The sequence below is a fragment of the Caloenas nicobarica genome, chromosome 1 (genome assembly GCF_036013445.1).
Source record: "Caloenas nicobarica isolate bCalNic1 chromosome 1, bCalNic1.hap1, whole genome shotgun sequence".
NCBI lineage: Eukaryota > Metazoa > Chordata > Aves > Columbiformes > Columbidae > Caloenas > Caloenas nicobarica.
In genome coordinates, this window is record NC_088245.1 from 120125210 (window position 1) to 120146137 (window position 20928).

At 41.0% G+C, this 20928-nt stretch overlaps 1 protein-coding gene across 3 annotated transcripts in view; it reads right to left on the minus strand.

Moving 5' to 3' along the window:
• The window catches only part of UMODL1 (uromodulin like 1), a 76290-nt gene extending 62076 nt beyond the window's left edge, over positions 1-14214 (minus strand). For all 3 annotated transcript variants that reach the window (XM_065658544.1, XM_065658545.1, XM_065658543.1), the window contains exon 1: positions 14076-14214. The gene's annotated coding sequence lies outside the window, so the exon portion shown is untranslated. The remainder of the gene's footprint in view (positions 1-14075) is intronic.
• Positions 14215-20928: the final 6714 nt, after the last annotated feature.

The following is a 20928-nucleotide window of genomic DNA, read 5'->3' on the forward strand; positions in this document are numbered from 1 at the left end:
ATTCCATCAATACCTGTGAATTAAGTAATGGAAGAGTGGAATTCTAATATTAGCCCATGGGACTCTCGCAAGGGGGGCACTTTCCAGAACCGTGCAGCCAGAAGGAAGCCTCCATTCTCGGAGCGCAAGTTCTACATTATACTGGGGAAGAACAGTGCTCCATCTCAGCAGAGCTTCTCAGCACTGATATTTCCACTTCCGATGCCAGGAAAACTGCTGCTCTTTCTACACCCTCTCCTACATGCAGTCCCTGCCTCAGTGAGATAGCACAATCTGCTTTGCCAGGTAATCAGGAAAAAAAAAAAAATCCTACCTCCTAACAGCATCCACTGCTGCCACAAACATCGACAGTTTCTCTACAATACCATAGTGCTGAACAGGGGGCTAGAAATCTAAATGCTTGGTTTGGAATAAAGATTATATTGCATCACTGGGTTGGTGATCCATAAAAGAAACAATCGATCACCACTTTTGCAAACCTCATCAGAAAAAGGAGAGATGCCTGGCAAGGAGGTTCGATGCTTGGACCACAAAGAGACTTCACACCAGGTTTTGGCATTCTCAGGTGAAGAGAAATATGTGGTCATGCACTGTAAAATAGAAGAAAAATAATTTTCTTGATTTTTCTCTCCTTCCAGTTTTCAGACCACAAAAACCCCCAAATTATCTCACTCTATTTAACTAAAAAAAAAAATCACATTTTGCCAGATATTGAGGCTTGATATTTAAAGATGCTTTTCAAAATGTTTATCGCCTTGTGAAAACAGTGGGTTATTTACTGAATCTGTTCTGTACCCTTAATTAGCACAAACGCCAGTAGGGAAACTTCCTGCGTGCTTTCTCCCATGCTGACCTTCTGCATGAGAAAAATTCCCTAGTGAAAATAGATTTTAATTCCCTCCTTGAAATCAAACATCTGGCTTTGGTTAAGGAGGCACATAACCCTGTCCTTTATGATATTTGGACTGGAAGTGTTCTGGAGCAAGGAGCATTTTCTTTGTTATCTGCTGCTGAAAATGACAGGGCCTTCACTTTATGCTACCACTGAAGGATGATGAGAACATGATTGTTGTCGTGATTAACATTCATTTATCATTCACTTGCCCACTATAAATATCAGCACACATATTCCATCACTTTTCATCATCGTAATTAATTTCCATCATTCATTTTCTATCATATTCTTGAAACTACTGAATACCCTGACATCAGTGCTGGAATGAGATGCTTCCTCTAGGATGTGGTGAGTATGTTTCCTTACCATCAACATAGAAACCTCATGCTGCGGAAGGACACAGAAAAGTATCCTCATGGTAACAAGTGTATCTGTATGATAACAAGGGTCCAGTAAGAAAGAATATATCATGTGGTCCACAACCAAAGCAATATTTCCATGTCAAAAATGGCATGGTTGGGGCAGTTTTGCACTCTGAAGAGCTGCAGTGAGTGACAGAAAGCAGCCAAAGCCTCAGCAAATTGGCTGGGGTTTCATTTGGCACAAGGGTGAAGGAGACCTGGAAAAATGGGGTCTGTGTAATTCTCTGGTCCTTGGGGCAAAGAAAAGGAGGAACAGTCAGAACATTTTTGCTTTAAGATGTTGCTGAAACACTCTACAAGAGAGATATGATTAAAAGGAGGTAAAGGCAAATTCCAACAATAGCAGTATTCCCTTTCCTTTTGCTGTGTCAAATACAAAAACGGGAGGTCTAGCTTCTTTTTTTTAAGCTAACATCTGAATTTTGAACAGTCATGTGCCCACATTATGCAACTACCCAGTCCCTAATTAAATGGGCTGATTTTCAATCTAGAGTTGTCTAAAAATAAATTTTGGAGGGCTGCTTTCCCAAAAGAGCAAGGGTTATGCACATAAATCAATATCCACTTAGAAAATATTTTCTGCATGCCTACAAACAGCATTGATGCTTATCCAAGCAGAAAGGTCTTTTTAATCTAATTTACTTTTAGGTCCTCTTCTGTCTTTCCCCTTTTACATTCTATCAGTCTGAATAGTAAATGCAGATGAATGTTCTGCTCAGGGTTTTTTCTTATCATGTCTCTGCCATTATATATATGTATTTTGGTTGGACTCAATGATCCTGAGGGTCTCTTCCAACCAAAATGACCCTATGATTTTATATACATATATGTTTATATTCACACACAAACATATGCACATGTATATATAAGCAGAAACATACAGGTACATGCATGCATACATACATACATGTATATACACATGTGCAAAAATACAACCATTGCAAGGGGAATTCTATTGATTCAACAGTGTTAATATTCAAATTCAAAATGATGGAACTATATCAGTCTGTTGAAACTTGATCTTACAAAACCCATTTTTCAACCATGATTGTTACACTCTTTAAGCACCACAATTTATACAGAAAACAACTGTGACAAGGAAGGATGGGTTCTGGCACAGGTAGGTGAGACAAAGGATGAAAAAAAGAAATAGAAACAGTGGTTTGCATTACAGTCTCCTGCAACTGTGTGCGATCAGCGAGGAGGGAAATGGCTCCCTGTGCACTGGACGCTTGAGTTGGATGTTGCAAACACCCTCTAGAAGCTTTTATCTATCAGTTTAGTTTAAGCCTCTGTCCTTAACAAGTCTTTACATGTGCACCATAAAGGCAAGTCCCATAGCACCTTATTAACTTGTTTATTCTTTCCAGCTCTCTGCACGCAAGCTAAATCACATTGTGCAATTAGCTGCTATGAAAACAAATGAAATGTGTTTTGGTTTTGCGTGTTCAAGGATCAGTTCAAAATCTGTTCTCTTCCAAAAGTATTAGATGGACTGACTTAGGATCAGTTTGATGTCTGAAGTATTTTACTGTACTACGAAAAGAAGCTGCTTCTGAGGTTATGTTTAAAACCATTAAGATAGTGAAAAAAAAAATCTGTGATTCGAGCAATGAATTCTCATGATTTGGACACCTTCGTCTTCTTTCCCATAAGAACAAAAGAAATCATTGTTTTTAGGAGGTACGTGTGACAGGGCGGTCTTGACATGCCACAAAGTTCATCCTGTAGCATATTAATATTTTTTCTGTTGAAAAGTCTTGCCTCCAAATTTTAGTGTTCAAGTGATTCAATTATTAGCAACTCCTTCTGGCAAATAAAAGGCTGCACATCTCATCCATGCTACATGACATTTATTTGTAAGGGAAAAGGAAAGAGACAGTTACCATGTAAACAAAAGAAAAACAAGAACAAAATCTCACTCGCTCAGTTGAGCTCATCACCAGCTAAGCCTAATTTTGATCAGCTCTCCCATCAACAGCAGGACCTGCTCTAACAGAATTTACCATAAAAGGAGATTTGGGGGTTTACTGTTATCAGAGGGATTGACCAAATGTTAAAATACCAAGGGTGAGAAGAAACTCAAACTATTTGAAACTGTTGATTTTAGCATGCATTTGTTTTCTAAATGTGTAATAGGTCCACCGTGGCTGTTATCAGAATGGCTCTGAATTATTTCTTTCATGATCTTCTTCATGGGGTAAGTTCATATAGGTCTATTTCCAGTGTTAATGTAGTCCCCAAAAAATGCAGATTGAAGGCATATGCTGGGTGTATTCCAGGTCACAAGAAAAAATTATCCCAGTCCAAGAAACCATGAAGGTTTTTGCCCTCCTCGTATCAGTATATTCCAGGAGAACAAAGACATTTCATTTGTCCTTCTTATTGCTGGGAGGCTAATACAATCACAAAAACGTCCCAGTCCTATGAGTGATGGTAAATACTGTTGTTCAGGGGAGTATGCAGCAGCTTACTTGCCTGAAATCTATGATGGAACTGAGGTTTTCATATTCTTCTATCAAGAACAGGACATCGTGGGTGTATGAGGTACCCTTTAAAACAAATCACGCATACTGTATGGGTAATAAAATGTCATCTAGAGATACCTTAGAAAGACTTGTAGTCCTCCTTGAGGAAAAGGGAAAAGAACTTTGCACACCTTGTGAAGACAGGATTATTTAAAAGAGTAGTTAAGAATAAACTAAAATTTAAATTATGCTATAATAAGCTATTTAGAATAAGTTCAAGCTAATTCCCACTAAAAATAAGTGGAATGCATTTGAGAAAACACAAGGGTATCTTTCAGTAAGTATTTATGGAAATATAGAAAGAGGAACAGAAACTTGGTCATAAATTTGCCAAGATGAATTGAAGGTGTCATTAACGTTTGCTCTCTCTGTATGAGACATGGGTTCTTCCTCTTGGGGGAATCACAGTGGAAAACTGTAAACACATTTTTCTGCACAGCATCATAAAATAAACTCCCAGCTCTGTATTCAGTGGTGAAGATATTGCCAGGCAACAGGAGATGACTGCTATATCCTGAGAGAATGCCCTGAATTTATTATTTTTAGGTCGTCCCTTAGTGACACAATGCAAAGTTTTGCCTGGGTTTTTCTCCAATGACCCTACTCTTGAAGTTAAACAGATGTCCAGGAACTTCAGCAGATTGAAAAAAAAAACCACAACCAAATCTCTTTAATTCGCTAAAATCTGTAGCTATCAAGTGACAACAATCAGTATGCAGTTTAGCAGGAATTAAGAGTACGGCTATGCCCACTCAACATTACCTTCCAGGATGCCCCACTCAGAGCTTTAAGATGACCTGTGAGGGCCAGTTCCCCGCTGAAGTTTTTCCACAGGCTCCTGACACACCACCATACCTGTGGGACATGCACAGGCAGTGGCACAACCTCCAGATAGGAACCTGGTCTTGATGACAGGGAAGTCACCATAACCCTCAGCAAATTTTTCCGGTGGTTAATAATCTTCACTGTTAAAATAACCCTGTCTCTTTCTTGAAGTTACAGCTTCCAGTCCTGGAAGCCTGTTAGGTTTTTTGCTATAACATTAATTATCTTTTTCTTCGGAGGAAATGCTCCTTGCTTTCCTAATTTTTTTTTAATTGGAGAAGAGATTAGTTTGAAAGGTTCAAGTCTTTCAAGCAAGCAAAAAAAGGTAAAACTCTGCCAGAAGCTGTCAATTCAGTGCAGGGTTAATGAAGGCTTTTATGGACTATTCACATGCAGAGGTGTATTACATGATCGTAATAGTCCTCTTTAACTTCAGAATTTAAAAATCCCAAACAGAGAGTTCTGTGTCAGTAGTAATAACAAATGACTTCATTTTCAGATGCTTCTTTTAAAATTTAAATGCATACATAATCTTTGAACATAAATCTATTAACAATGTGGCATCATAGATGGCATTTTAAAATATTAAACACTTTGACGTTCATAATTCTTAGTGGTATTATATTTTCTTCACCACTGGCTAAAACCACATTTCCAACCACATTTTTCAGCTTAGGTGGCAAGGGGTAATCTGTTAAGCTACAGTTAACTATAACACTTGCAACAGCCTCTCCATACACACCAGCTGCACCCAACAGACAGATGGAGGCGGAATTAGGTTGATCCCAGTTTCTAATCACTGTACACAGAAACAACTGCTGTCCTTGTGCTGGTACACACTGGGGTGGAGGGCTGTTCCTGGTGGCTGAAGGCACACCTTGGTGGGAAAAGGTCAGAGCAGGAAGAAAAGCAACCATGTCACCCTCTGTGTGCTCGGACCTGCTGCTAAAAATGAGTAGAAATAACTGCTGACGTAGTACATGAAATACTCAGCAAACATGCTGGTCCAGGATGTCTCCTGACACGCTCTGCCTACAAGGGTTTTTGTAGATACCTGGCTGTACCTTAAAACAGCATGAAAAGTCATGAGAACTTTCCTCTGAGCTAACTCATGGCTAAAGAAAACAAGTCCCATTTTAGCACCAGAGTGAGTGAAGAAAAGCTGTAATGTAGTAAAGATAAGAAGAAAGAAACCACCTGGGACTGAGGAAGGTGAGGAGGGGAAAGGACGGAGGGAGGGAGGGAGGAAGGAAGGAAGCTGTACGTTGCTAGAAATAGCATTTGCCAATTCCATACAGACTGTAATGCCTCCAAAAGTCTAAATTAAAGCAATGGAAATGTAGAAGCAGAAATGCAGAGATGAACCATCTGACCTAAAATAGAGGGAATGCTGAAACATATAAGGTAAGAAAGTGCATCATTTTAGCTTTAACAGCAAAATAATTCCAGATATAATCTTTCAAAAATGTTTGGCCAACAGAAACTACAAGACACTGTTGGTTACTATAGCTATCCAGGTGCAGCAGAGAACTCACCTATGACAAGCTATAGTGTGAAATGGACAGGTCTGCCCCTCTGCAGCTCTCACACCCAAAAGTCAGGCAACACCCAAAGTACCACAGATGCCACCCAGTCTCCAAGAGTGACACCGTCAGTTAAGGATACAAAATAATCTAAAGATCAATGGATGTCAAGTATGTAATGAATTACAGAATCTCCTCTCACTTTCTCTCTTCCAGATCAGTGTTGAACTAAGAAAGAAAACCAGACCACAAAGTAACTCTCACTGCAAGGTAGGTCTGCAGTAGTTCTGAAGCAATGGAGAAAAAGTTTCCAATGCAGAGAGCCTGCACATATTCCCCGGACTTTTACAACCCTAATTTAAACAAAAAAATGTCCAGCTGAAGGGGGAAAAAAACATATATGCAGGCAGTTAAGCAGACTGCCAGAAAGGAGAGGACAGAATTTCTGTTCCACATCCCATGTTTCTGCAGATTCATGGGAAAAAACATGCCTCTTCGCTAACTCCAGAGTCCATTGACAAGACTGCAGGCATCAGATTCCTCAACCATAGATGTCAGGAGTTAAGACTAGCTCTAAATCATTCAAACCTTCCCTGTCCCCTAGCCTGGAAAACACTGAACTAACCTCCTCTGTGAGTGTGTCAGGTTCCAGCAGCAATTGCCCCATATGCCATCCTGGCAGCATGGCACTTCTGCCTTCTCCCACTTTGACTATCTCCATTTTTCACATAGAAAGGGAAAACTGTATTTTTCACCAGGTTCTCTCAAACAGGCAACTTCCCTTTTGTATTTAAAGACAAGTTTAATACTACTTGGTGCTAATTTGGAAATAGGAGGAGACCTTAAGAGGAGAAAGAACAGCCATGTGCACTGAAATGCAATAACTAGGTCCTTCCATGCCACTCTGAGACTCTCACTATTTTTCTGTGCTTTAATTTCTGTGCTTTAATTAGCCACCCGATAAGTGCCTCATCCAGTGTCAAAATATATCTGCATAACCTTAAAGCCAGCTTCAACCTAGGGGCCAATGTCAGGCTAAGATGTCTCTCGTCCTGAGCCATCAGATATGATAGCTAGTGAAAAGTCTTCTCATTCATGCACTACAAACAATAATGCTTCAGACATACAAACACCACAAAGTACAAAAATAAAAACCAGTTTAAAGACAGATTTGTCTGTGTATCTTCATCATTTTTGTTATAATTCTGTTTAGCTTCATAATTTGTGCAGAAAAGTGTCTGATACTAGTGTCTTGTGGCAATGAAAGTCACATTAATAATAATGCTACAGCTTCACTGCTGCCTGCCCGAAAGGACATTAATTGCAAGGTGAAAGTCCACAGTTTCAGCAAAATTGGCACCTAGATACTGTGCAGTGAGACACATGCAGTCCACGTGCATTTGCACCACCACACAACCCCAGCTCGGACTGAAGAACCGAGGTACATTGCCCAAGGTCTCCCTTGCTATCATTTCCACCTCATTGACCCCAGCCCTTTCTAAACCTCATGCCAAGTGAGGATTTTTGGCGAGACCTCCTGCCTAGCTAGCTGTGTAGGGACCTCCCTTGGGTCTTCAAACTTGGACTAAAACTCTGGGTAGTTTGCTATTAAAAACCCCTCTTTTTAAAGTGCTGGGTTGGGGATTTTTTGTGGGTTTTTTTTGTTTGTGGGTTTTGTTTGGTTGGTTTTTCCCTCCCCCACAGAAGTCCCATGACAACACCAAGAGGGATACTGTAAGAAGTCATCATACTGTGAAGAGCCTGGCAACCAAGGCAATGCAGCTCATGTGTGATTTTACCACTAGAGTTGTTTTCAACCAGAAACACTTATCCCATGGATCTCCAGTAAGTATTCCAGTTTTGCTGGTCATGTGTGGTCCAGAGCTATGATCCCCACCAACATAACTAAGAGAATGACACTGGAGAGAGTGTTTGTATATTTGATGGAGGGGAAGCCAATTGTGTAATGGCATGGCCAAGCTGTGCCTCTTCACCATTCAGCATTTAAAATGACACATAGACATAACGCTGTGTAAACACACATACCTATCAAATGCCTGGAATATAACACATTACAGCCTGTATAGGCCCCAAGCAAGATGCTCATACTGGAGAGGCGATCAGCTTCTCTGCTGTCCATGTATAATTGGCTCATATACAGTGAACTGCCATAGGAAACTGGGGGGAAGAACATCAAATGGACAGAGAAGGAGGTCAGGTGAAAAGGCCCCTTCCAGAGCACTGTTTCTGTACTTCAGAACTGTAAAGCAACATTTATTAAATAAATCCTCATTCTGCTTTGGGTCTGAACTCATTGTGCAAAGAACATAATTGGACAGTACAGAATAGACAATAATAAATCCATCCAGTAGCGTGAATATAAAGACATCAATAATTCAGTATCTTGGTTATTTCTGCCATGCCATTTGAACTTTCTACTCATTAATGAATAAATCAAAATGGAGGTGACATCAGTAAGACTGCACAGGTCATAGACCTGCAAAAGTTGACCCATAGTTATTACAGGAAAGTATTTCTATGTTCATGGCCTGAAAGCAAGTTTCAGTTCTTCATCTGAAATTGTGGTCATGTCTTTATAGTGCACACAAAGGCAGAAGAATAAGTTTAAAGGTTTCATAAATTGCAAGCTCTCCTCAGAATATGCATTTTATAGTCTTAGGACCAGTAGGTTAACATCACACATGAAATGCCTTAGTGACACAACAGCACCCTCAGGTTTAGTACATGCACAAACAAAAAAATAGCTTTTTGGCTGCAGAAACCAAAAAATACCATCTAGAAATAACATTTATAGCATTATTTGATGGAACAAAGAAATGTAGATGCAATTTTTCAGCAAGTTTATTGTTTTACTATTCAGTAAACCTATTTTACTTCCTAACTTTCGCATTTTTTAACTTGATGAGAATTTACCCCAAATCACCACTAACATTTGGATAAAATCTTCTAAAAAGAAAAATAATCTATTCAACACACACCACATTTTCCAGCATCTTAGCAATGCACAAACACAAATGCACTTGCTGCAACTCTGAAAATTGCTATCCATCTCCACGTAATCTCTAACCTCAGAAGATTGTTGTTTGAAGCCAAACTGTCTGATTGATACTGAGGAATTACAGCATTGAGCTGACTTTTTAAATATACCATAGCACTAATAGCTCTTTGTTGCTCTCTCTGATTCACTTACATAAACCTTCTAGAGAACTGACGCTACAGTCACAGTGTTTCTGCCAAGAAACTTGATCCCTAAAGCCACATTTACAGGAAAAAAGGACGACAAACATAATTATTGTACTAAAGCAAAACTTCATACTATCATTCCACACTATCATTCTTCCTGCAAATAAACTTTGCTAAACATCAACAAAAGCATGAGCCTTCGTTTTTTCATAACATGCACAAGACACTTCATTTTTCTTCGCTTTTCCTTGCTTGGAGTTGGCGTATGGAGAGAATTATAGAATACGCTTGCCATATCATCTGTCTTTCCATTTGCTTTTTTCCAGAATTTCTTTACATACAGTTTGTCTAAAATAAGGAGCCAGGATGTGCACACCTGTAACTAGGAAATCAAAGCCACTTTTCAATATTGTCTTACACACTTCCACTGTAATCAGAATACTCAGGATTTTATTTTTAGAAGACTCAGGCACTGAACTCCAGCTGAAGTTAATCAGAGCTGTGAAAACTGATAACATGAAATTATGCCCTATCTGTTGCACTGTGACAAATTTTGTATTTCAGTTGCTCTTGCAGCTTTTTATCAACATGTTTTTTTAAAGAAAGTACCCATGAATGGCTTACTAGTTGCAAATGAAGATACAATATTCTTTTAAACAACAATCATAGTACCATGACCATCTGCGCACTCGGGAGAATGCATGAATACTTGTATCAATTTTTTTTCTCTGAGTCATTGTCTGAGCTGTGGAACTATCACCTTTTTAAGTAGGTATGTGTTTGCTACTACTTAGCAGTTTTCTAGGATAATATTGCTATCTGGCTTGTTGTTGTGTGGTAGCATTTATCTGAAACTGTCTGAGCTGTTTGGCATGTGGATTCTGAGTGGAAAATATTAACTAGATTGTGCTATTTGCAGAAGAATGAGGGTGACAGCTAAAAAAGCTCAAGACTTGGCAGTCACAAACTGCAATACCAGGAATTAAGACGGTTTTACATTATGCTGTACTATAGTTATTTTCCTGGTAGGAAATTTAAGTCTTCACAAGGAGTCCTGTCTGTGCACCTCACATCGCACCAGCTACAGAAACACTGTGATTTTTGTAATACTCTCATTGTGTATCTTACTGCCTGGTTGTCTCTCTGAATACTGATACATATCTGTAATTCCGTGACAAGATAAGTGACAGGTTTTAACTAGAATAAGTAAGATTCCCTTTTACCTGCTAGCATTTGTTACAGGAGGTTTCATAAGAATGCAGTGGAAAAACAAAAAAAATTCAGGCAGCCTTTTCCATGCACAGCTGTCAGCAATGGGTCACTGGTTAGAAAATTGTGTCTATCTTTGCAAGCCATTAAGTTACCTATGTTTTGGCAGAATATTTGGAATCGATAAAGCTAGACCTCTAGTGTTTCCAGAAACATCTGCTGCGTTCAACAGCAGCTCAAAGGGACTGGTTCATTCAACTGTTTTCTGTGATCACAAGTAACAGCGCTTCACTTCTCAGAAGTTCTGGGATAGCAGCCGGTATCTGAGGGAACAGGGTAGCAGCCATAGCACATCTGCAGCATCAGCATTTGCTCCACTGATAAGCTTTTCAGGGCCAACTAAGAGAGAAGGCCGTTTCTTGGAGATTATTTATCTCCCTCTGCAATATGTCCGGAGTTTTTGGTGGGAAACAAGAAAGATATAACATTCTGACCCTCAGGTATTGCATTTCTGCTATTACAGCAGCTAAGGGAGAACCTCAAAGTCAGAAAAGCCATGCGGCCTAGGACGAGGGGATGCAGCAGCAGCATATATTGCTAAAGCTATCAAAGTACAGAGGGAACTCTCTATACAGACATAAGACTCAAATAAAATTTACCAAGATTAAAAAATGTTAGCATCTACACCTAGTCAAGGTTCCCCCCCCAAAACAAAGCAAAATTAGACCACATGACATTTCTTCTGAGGTGCATTCTTCTTTCTTTAACCTCTCTCCTTCCCCTAAACCAAGCTTTTCTCTGCAAAACTCTCAGCTGCTTATATAGGAGTGCCTAAGGGTATCTGAGATACTTCTAAGGCTCTCTAAAATAAAATAACCTGATATCATTAGTTTTAAATTAATCGCACAAGGTCCAAGCATTCACTGAAAAAATTTTAGGGGTCTACATATCAAAAAGGGCTGACACTTCACATCTAGAAGACAGCCTAGCTCCAGGATATGACTTTATTCCAAATATTTTCATATTGAAAATGAAACAAATGTTAGCATTAAAAAACCTAAACTATTCAGAGTACACAACTTGGCCCTACACTGCAATATTTGCATTACAAAAAATAGTATGTTCTCATACTCACAAAACCAATGTGTTTTAAGTTTTCACATGTAAATTTTCTCACAAAGTCCATGTGTAATCATCCGTATTTTTAAAACAGTTTGTTTTACATTCTATGTTTTGCAGGGGTTTGGTTTTAAAGAAAATTGCAGGGATTAAGCTTGTTGGCAAGTAAATTCAAAAGTTAATCTGAGCAGCTATTGGATATTCTGAATGGAAAGCAAACCTTGTACTCAACAAACATGCATGTGGTAGTAATGGCTGCAACCACACACATCTAGATGAAAAATATATTAAACTAAGTGCTCCACCAAAGCATTTTAAATAAGGAATGTTCAAAAAAAATATTCATAAATAAGCTATTATTGGAGAATGAGAAAGTATTCAAACAATTGTGAATGGTATATTTGACAAAATTAACCTACTTAGAGCCAGCTTAAACCCCAAATAATTCTACGGCATAAATTCTTTGCCTAGATTATATTAGAATCAAGAAAAATCTGATTTTGGGGGAATTAAGGCACTCATACAACTTTCATAACATCAAGTCAATCAGACTCAATCACGAAATACAGTCAGATTGACACTTATGTTCCTTTAAACCACAGAATCTTTGAGAGTTACGTTCAAAATTTTCTCAAATCATCTGCTTAAAGTGAGAACTACAGAGAATAACTGCTGTCTGGTGCCAGTACTATACAAGCCACTACACAGGCTGTATTGGAATGGCTGCACTTTCACTTGGGAAACTGACAAATTAAAAATACTGATAATAAATACCTGCACAGTAAGACATGCACACATGTACGCCTGTACACATTAAAAAACGCAATTTTTTCAGGAGGGTAATTCCAGCACAGAAGTTCTCCATCTGTGATGCAGGCCCTTTTGAAGAAGTGTGGATCAGAACATAATTATGCAAGACCAGTTTGTTTCTGCTTGGTTGAGAAATAACTGAGTACATACAAAAAAAGTTAGCAGGGCCTTGCTAGATTTCCAAGCTCAGGTTAGTTTCACAAATGCTTCACAGGCAGCAAAGCCAGCCTCGCTGCGTAAACTGTTTTATGCAAACAGATCCAACTGCTTTCCTAGTTGTTTGCTCCCATTACTACACCAGGCCCTATTGTGCCAGAGCAGTTGTCTGCATACCAGTGCAACAAACCTGATCAGGGAACTCTACCAGATGAAACCAAGCAGCTTGGTTGGTTTTCATGCCAGCTCATCACACAGCCACACTCATGTCAAGACAGAAGCGGCAGTAGCACAAGTTCGTGAATAAAAATCCCCACTCCTTTTACAGGCAGCTTAGCAAGTTTCCAAAACCACCAAAAGAGCCAGTAATGAGAAAAATACATCTGGAGGAGAGAGAAGAGCTGGACTCAGTGAAGTACATCACCATGTTTCTCACATGGGGTTAGCCCATTTGCAACAAACCCTTGGCAAAAAGATTTAAACACAGCACTAAACGCATTACAGAGATTCTAGTAGCTGCTTCAGAGTGACTTAGGCAGAATATCTAAAAGCAAACTGCTTGAAAATGTGTATGTGGAATAGATGTTAATCTCTAGAATTTGAGATGTCCTTAATGAAAAGATAATGGGCCAGATTAGCTTTCAACAAAAACAAGAGAAATCTTGTAATTCTATTTTAATACTTGTATGTCGACACATAAAACCCTATTCAGGTATTTAATTCAAAGCAGATAATTTCAGTGAGAAGCAAGCCTAAAGCAATGGTAATGTCCTTTATAATTTTTCAAATCACATCAAGATGAACGAGTACAGTCGTTACAAAGGGTCTCAGCCAAAATACACCAGGTCCCAGGCATGTGCCTCCCTGCCAAAACTGTGGAAGGGTGGACTAGCTTGCGAGGACACCACATGCGTGCCACTAGAAATCCAGCTTCTTCGCAAACTGGGCTGAAACTTCCCCCCTACGTTTTAGAAAAATATAGACTAGAATTAAAAACAAAGGAACAAACAAGCACTAAACAAAAAGAAAATAAGAACAAAAAACCCAAAACAAACGAAAAACCAAAACCAACCAACCAAATCAGAAAAAAAAACCACACTCCCCCAGTGTATTTAATTAGAAGAACTGCAAATTAACACTGCCCGCAGAGGTGTCCCCCAATACGCAGGGGTCCCCAGGGAAGGGGTGCGGATTACCACAGCAGCACCCTACCAAATCCTCCTGCCAGCGTCACCGGCTCCACCACGGTGGGAGTGCGCGGCGGTGGGGAAAGACAAGGACCTGCCTCTCCGCGTTCCCCCCGCCTCCACGCTCCCGCGGCTGCCTCAGTTTCCCTCCCAAACCGCTGGCGGCCGGCGGGCGAGGGCGGCAGCCGGGGACGTACCGGGGAACTCCGGCGTTCGGCGCGGTCCCCGCCACGCGGCGGCCCGAGCGCGTGAGGGCTCCCGGCGGCCGCGCTACCTGCGGGGGAGGGGCGGCGGGTGGGGGATCCCCCGTAACCGTCCCCCAACCCGCCACCCTCCCCGCCGCGCCAGCGCCTCGCCCCCCGCTCCCCCGCCGGCCAATCGGAGGGCTGCGCACGTGACGAGCGTTCCCTTCGATGACCTCATCCCTGGTGTGGGATGACGTCAAATTCAAGATGGATGGAATCACGGCGGTGGCAGCAGCGCGCGCGGGCGAACCGTGAAAGGAGGCGCCGAGGGGGGCAGCAGGGGGGGGCGCGGCTGGCGGCGGAGAGGGTGAGTAACGGCCGCGTCTCGCGCCCGTTCCGGGGGCTGCCCGCGCCGTATGGGTCTCCCCGTGTACAAAGGCGTCTTTTCCTGACGTAACTCTGAGGTGGTTTTTTTTTTTTTTTTTTTTTTTCCTCCTTCCCCCCACCGAGCGGGGCTGCGGTCCCCGAGCAGCGCACTGCGCCTGCGCCGGTTACGAAACTCCGCTCCCACCTCCTCCGCGCATGCTCCCTCGGCTCTGAGGAAACGGCTGGTGCCCGTTGCGCCGGCACACGCCCGCCACATAGACCTGCCGGGCCGCCTTTCTGCGCATGCTCCGCGCCCGCACGCCGCCTCGGCTGTCCCTCATTCGCCTGTGCCGCGCCCCCTCCCTCCCCCCGAGTCGGAATCCCGCGGAACTGCGCCTGCGCGGCGGCAGCGCCTGGCGGCGCTTGCCCGCACGGCGCATGCGGAGCCGCGGCCGCGTGGGGAGCGGAGTCGGGCAGCGCAGGGCGGGTGTCCGGGGGGACGGCAGCGCCGCCTCAGGAGGCGGTTACCCCGCAACGGCCGCGGGAGGAGCGGGAGCGCCGGGGCGCCTGGGTGGTGGCGGCGGCGGTTCCCCCTCCGCGGGAGCTGCCCCTCGCGAGTCACCCCGGGCGGCTGCCGGTTCTGGTCTGAAATGTAAAACATGTCAGAGGATCCGGGAGGGCTGTGCCTCGGTGTCATAGGTGTCCCCCCCTCGTCTCTCTTGAAGGGGAAGCCACACTAGCTTGCAAATTTCAAGGCGGAAAGCAGTCCAGCGAGGTTCCTGCGACGTGCAGGTATTAAAGTGTAGTTTTACTAGTCCAAGGGCTCTTTGGCCGTATTATTAATGAACAGGAAAAAGTGCATCTCGTAGTCAAGTGGAAAAATTCTCTGTGCTATGTAGCAGCCAGGTGCTATGAAATTGCAGAAGCAGTGGAAGGTATTTTACCCGATCACAGCTGTCAGAGAGAACTTTTAACACTTTTTAAAGCCCGAACTGTCATTATACATCCAGATTGGATGCAGCTCATGTGAAGTATCAGACGGCAGAGAAACTTAATCTAAAGGAGTTATGAGACAGGAGACACTGCAGAATTTTATTGTGTACTGAGTAAACTCTTCTTAATAATTAAATGGCACTTGCTATAAAGGCTATACCATTTTTTTGTTGTTGGATTCAAAGTGGAAGTAAGAAGTAGGTAGACTGTAGGTATAAGAAGAGATTGTGATGAAGTATATAATCACAAAACTTTCTGTGAATACAGTGAAGATCCTATAGTTAATATTTTTATCCTTAGATAAATGCTTATACAAAAATACGGTTTTTAAATGTATTTTTGTGCAACAAGGATTTTGATATTAAATCAGGAGTAGTAAATATGTATTACAGGTAAATCTAGTACTGCTTTGTGTTTGTATTGCTTGAACTCTGTCAATTATAGTGTTCTGTTCTGACTTTGCTCAGGCTGACAAACCAACTGCTTTGACGAAAATTTTCCACCAGGGTTATGCTGATGTTCTTGAGGGGAAGTTTTGAGCTAACTTTAGCAACTGTTTTTATAAACCTTGTTTACGAAAAACAAATTATGTGGCCATCTCTTGGGTGGAAGGGGATCTGACATCCCTTTCAGAAATTTTGTTACCGTCATGCTATACAGCTGTAATCTCATAAGAACATTTGTTTTACCTGTAGAAAATCCACCCAACCTGACTGGATTGTGACCATCTAAAGAACTGTCATTTGCACATTATCAGTAGGGACTCGCAGGGAGATGTCACAGATTACAACCTGTTGAGTTTTCAGCTACAATGATGTGTGCCAGACCAGGATTTATCAGGGGTTTCTCCAGAGGTGAGCTCCCCTGAGCCTGCTGGAGCCAATATCACCCCCGGGTGTCAGAGCTGAGAGCGGGTGACCACATCTCTTGCTCTCACTGGTGCTCTTGCTCCTCCACCAACTTCAACGTTGCCCTGTGATCCAAAACAGGATTAAAGTCATAATGAGTTGGGTGTTTCTTTAACATTTAAGGTAATTTATCCTTTAGTAGGTATTAGCACTCAATATAAAAAGAGTCAATAGCTTATGAGAGGTCTGTGAAGTCTTCTTTGGGCTGTACATTTAATGATATACAAGTCACAAGTATGATAAATGTGAACATTTGTGGTTCCTTTTCCTACTGTGTAGGTTCCAACTGACAGGGTGATCCTCTGTCAGCTGACTCAAATACAACACACTTCTCAGGCTGAGAATTCTCCAGATCACTGGAAGCTTGATATCACTAAGAGACTGGGTTTTGTGAGCTCATGCTTTTTGTGTGTGGGATGCTAGAGAATACTGATACACAGGGAATTGTGTATCATTTCATTGATCATCTTCATAGTAATGGCTGACTATGCTTTCCTTAAAATTAGAGGCATGCCAACATTTGGGTTTGAAAGGACAACTTTACAGAATGCTGTGAGCTTTCATACTATACTGAAGATGTTTATTTTTGAACTTCAGGAGCTGTGAAGCAGTTACCATAAAAAACCAAGTAATTTCCAGTTACAATTTTCAAGGTTTTGAAAGTTGTTTTATCTGCAAAATAGTGATAACTATGGTTTATAAACAAGTATAGACTTACAGTGTAGGAGAGAGGAAGTTTGGCTGTTACCACCATATGGTTTGTACTGCGCTGGGAGGTACTATGCTGTGAATCACACACTACAGTTGCAGCTGTTTCCAGCTCTTGTTAAAACAAATTCTCAACTTTTGAGCAAGGGAGTTGTTTCATAACGAACTCTGCTACATTTAATGATCTGAGATTCTTGGAAAGGAAAAAAAAATCTTTAGAGGCAGCAAAATCATTTGTTGCAAGTGGAAAGACTGCAATATGCCCTGCTTTAAAATAGGTGTTCTGTGCAGAGGGAGTTGCTTTCCCCAAATTTTTATGGTGTAGATTTAATATTAGTCTCTGCGCCGTAATAGTTTTTCCAATTTTTCCCTTAATGATAATACTTAAGATAGCAATTCCCTTATATTTTCTTTCAATCAGCAGCGAAATTTAAAAAAAAAAAAATCTGTCTTTGCTTATTGGCTGATTTATGTATTACGTTGTTCTAGAATAGTTCAGGTATATTTTATGAACAAGAAAAAAAAAGTGTTGAGCAACTCTTCTACCTTCCTAAACTCAGTCTACCTTTACCGCTACCACCATCAGTTTGGCAATCTTACAGCCCATTAAAAATAAGAAAGTTTTAAAATCACCTAGTCCTAGTTGTTAGAGGGAGTTTCTTTCTGAGATTTAGTGAAACACCAGAGCTTTGTTGTGCAAAGTCTTTCCATACAATCTGTGATTAAAAGGCATGTAAAGTCCGTTGGCCAAATAATTTTTTAAAAATGTTGTGAAACCTGTACTTTTGTAGTAATTCGTATGTGATTAAATTGCATTCTTCAGGAAAGTAAGAAATTTTTTTTTCCTTTTTTGTATTGGAGTATTAATCTCCTTATCCATGGTTTATCCTACATCAGCCCTTAACAGTGTGAGTGATCTTTAGGTTGCAATTCATTCTCAGTAATCTCTTTGATAAATAGTGGTTAGCTCAGGGGCAGTTCTCATACTGGGGACGGTGAATGTCCCTGTCACCCCCTCGCCTCCCCTCCACCCCTCCCCTGCCCCTGTTCCCTCTGACTCACTGGTTTCCCTCCAGCACTGTGTAGCTGTGCATAGGCCAGCACCAAGCCTGACACCACAATGCACTGGAACTAGGAGGGTACCAGTAGTCACAGTGGGGTGGCTGCCCACCAGCTAAAAAAACTTAGTGCTGCTTTGGGGTGAACTGTTTGGCATTCTGGTCTGAATACATTTGTGAGTATCTTCAGGGAATTTTTCAAAAACAGTCTACTTGGTACAGTAAATATGCCTCACAAAAATTATTTTCAAGTAAATTAATAAACATGGATGGAAAATCAGCAAAATTACAGTGATTTGTGATCACTGCCACAACTTAACCTTCTTGTCACAACCAAGAGTAATTTGGTTTGTGCCAGGACATAACTGAGTACAGTCCTGCTGCTATTGAGGCCAAATTCCCTGGAAGTTCAGTAAGAATAGGATCAGCACCTTTCATACTTTTGAGGAATAACGACAAAATACATACTGTTCTTGTTTGTAGAGGAGGGATTTTTTTTTTTTTTTTTTTTAAAGTATGTAAGATGTTGTCTACTTCCAAATGCCTGTAGAGTTTGAGTAAGCTGGAAATCTTCCGTGTGCTATTCATGACCTTGTAAATCTCTTATGTAAAACTCATGTAATATTGCTATTGTCTCTTCCCTTTTACAGTATCCTGTTGTCTTCCCAGTGTCTTGCCCATAGTTAATGATGGCTGAATGGGGTTTTCTTTGGATACTTTCAGTGGGTGGGAGATGTCTGTGTTCCCTGAATCATAAGTTTCTCACTTGGCAGTTTTTTAGGCTCAGCTTTTATATTAGTTCTGCATGTTTCAGATTAAGTGCATTACTTTTTCCCCCATCTCTTGTTTTTTAATAGAAACCTTAGTGTAGACACAGTTCTGTTGATAAAGTAAAAAGTTGAAAAAAGTTTCTTATTTGGGTATAATTGGCTTCCCATCTAAAATATGCCTGTCAAAAGCATCTTTATATTCATAGAAATATACCCACAATAAGGGTTTGTCATTTTCACTATACCAGCAAAATTAAAAGCAGTAGGTAGACAAGATTTTATTGTGAATTGGGCCAGTTAAACGAAGAAAGAGTGGCTCATATAGTAAAGCACGACTGAATATTATTCAATTTGCTAAGTATATCTCAGCATTACCAATAGAATAATGAAGCAAACCTGTTGTACATGTTTGATGTGTGTCTCCAGTTCTTCAAATTCTCAATTACATGCATCTCTTTCAAAAAATCATAAGAAATACTTCTGGGGATGAGGTCTTTTAGGTGTTTAAGTTGTATGGCCATTGAGCCTTTGGTTCCTGTCTGATCAGAGAGTTTAATGGCAATGTTACAAAACCCAAGAGAGTGAAAACTGAAGAACTCCTTAGGGAAAGAGATTTTTAAAAATTTTAGTCTCTTGATTTAGTTTATGGCAATATGGATGATGAGTTACCCACCTTTCAGTTGAGGCATTGAGGTCAGGACAGATATTTTCTGAAACTGTGTTTGATGTGCTCTAATCTTCACAAACTCTTTCAAGAAGAATTAGAAAAGCGCTCAGCCAGCGCACATTCCTGCCCTCTCCCTTAGCCCAGTAGTTCTGCAGTCCCATGGTCAGCTGGATCACTTTTAGTGATCTGGCAGCAAGCTCGTCTTTCCTTGCTGGGGAGGAGACATGGGCTTCTCCTTGCAGGAGCAATCCTTGGTTAGATTGGACTGAGGGGAAGATGAAATTGCACCCTTAGCTGCTGCTTGTTTGTAAACAAGAATGAGAAGGACAAGTGGAGCTTTGTGGTGTTACTCTGACATTTTGTAGTTTGCTGCAAGTTGAGAGGAGGTATTTTGAATGTCAATTGGCGAAACTACGGGCATGATCTGAATGTGAAAAGTAGCTGCTAATTTCAAAGAGAATTTGTAGTCTGTATCAGGATAACTGCTAATTATTTGTCTCTTGTGGAGGACAAAATAGAGAGACTGAGCAATATTATAGAATTACTTCTTTTCCTCTCCCTAAATTTCTGCATCTGTATGTGTGGAGGTTAAATAGTTGGAAATTAATACATCAGTTTCACACACTAGCAAATATATTATTTAATTTTATGCCTGTCCTCATACTAGTGACTCCTTGCTGCTGGTCTACTGGAAATGAAAAACATTTGTCTTCGTGGAGAAAGTTCCCAGTATTGTCTGCAGTGGAAAACAGCAATAGCGGTTGACATTGCGTTTTGCTAAATCCAGGAAGACAGAATCCCTGAACTTGCAGCAAAAGATTACTCAAATATTTAATTAGAAAAAGATTACAGAAGTGCAAACAATTTTGCTCTGCAGTTTTGGAACTTTGACGTATAGCTTTTGGGGTTGCGTGGGAATGTGTGTGTGTAAATATATATGGAATATAGGAGAGTATCTATGTTGCAAAGGCCATTGGTGGGAGAAGAGGCATTTGATAAACTGTTATCAAACTCAAATAATAAAATCCAGCGTAGGATCATTGAGTAGAAGCTTAAGCAGCATGGGTTTGTTTTGCATCTGAACTCTTGATGAATAATGGGACTTTTTTTCCCCCTGTCTGAAACAGCACATGAATTATCAGAGCCATCAAATCCTCTGCAAAGGACTCACAACTGAGTGCAACATTCCTGCATTTACCTGGGGATACCCCAGGAAGTCACTTGTATTTCTTGGCTAAGTCTTATAATACATGTTTCTCTGGGTTTTTTTCAGTGGGTTTGCTACCACCACACTTCTTATGGATGTTTTCCTTGTTGAGATCCCTGTTCAGTCTCTCTTGTTGCCTGCCCCCTCTGTGTGTGTTTCCTCTTCCTTCCTTGTATTTTCTGCTTCTA